This window comes from Myotis brandtii, unplaced genomic scaffold (genome assembly GCF_000412655.1).
Source record: "Myotis brandtii unplaced genomic scaffold, ASM41265v1 scaffold853, whole genome shotgun sequence".
In the NCBI taxonomy this organism is placed as follows: domain Eukaryota; kingdom Metazoa; phylum Chordata; class Mammalia; order Chiroptera; family Vespertilionidae; genus Myotis; species Myotis brandtii.
Genome location: NW_005371463.1, coordinates 137,628 through 137,867, shown reverse-complemented (window position 1 = coordinate 137,867; position 240 = coordinate 137,628).

Sequence of the window (240 nt, the reverse complement as noted above, 5' to 3'; positions counted from 1 at the left end):
ACTGCGTCTTGCTGAAGGGCCTGGCATCCGCTGACATCAGCCACTATATATAGCTCGACACTCAGCCACTCAGAGCTTCCTGGCGGGAGAGGAGCGGGAGATTAGGGCTCTGTGCTGTGCTCCGGGGTGAGGCGGTGCAGGAGGCGACACACAGCAGGACTCTGGGGCGCCTTCTGTTGGAGGGGACAGTAGCGAAAGGGATGGTGAAGGCTGTACGATGAAGGTCGCATGCTGCATCGT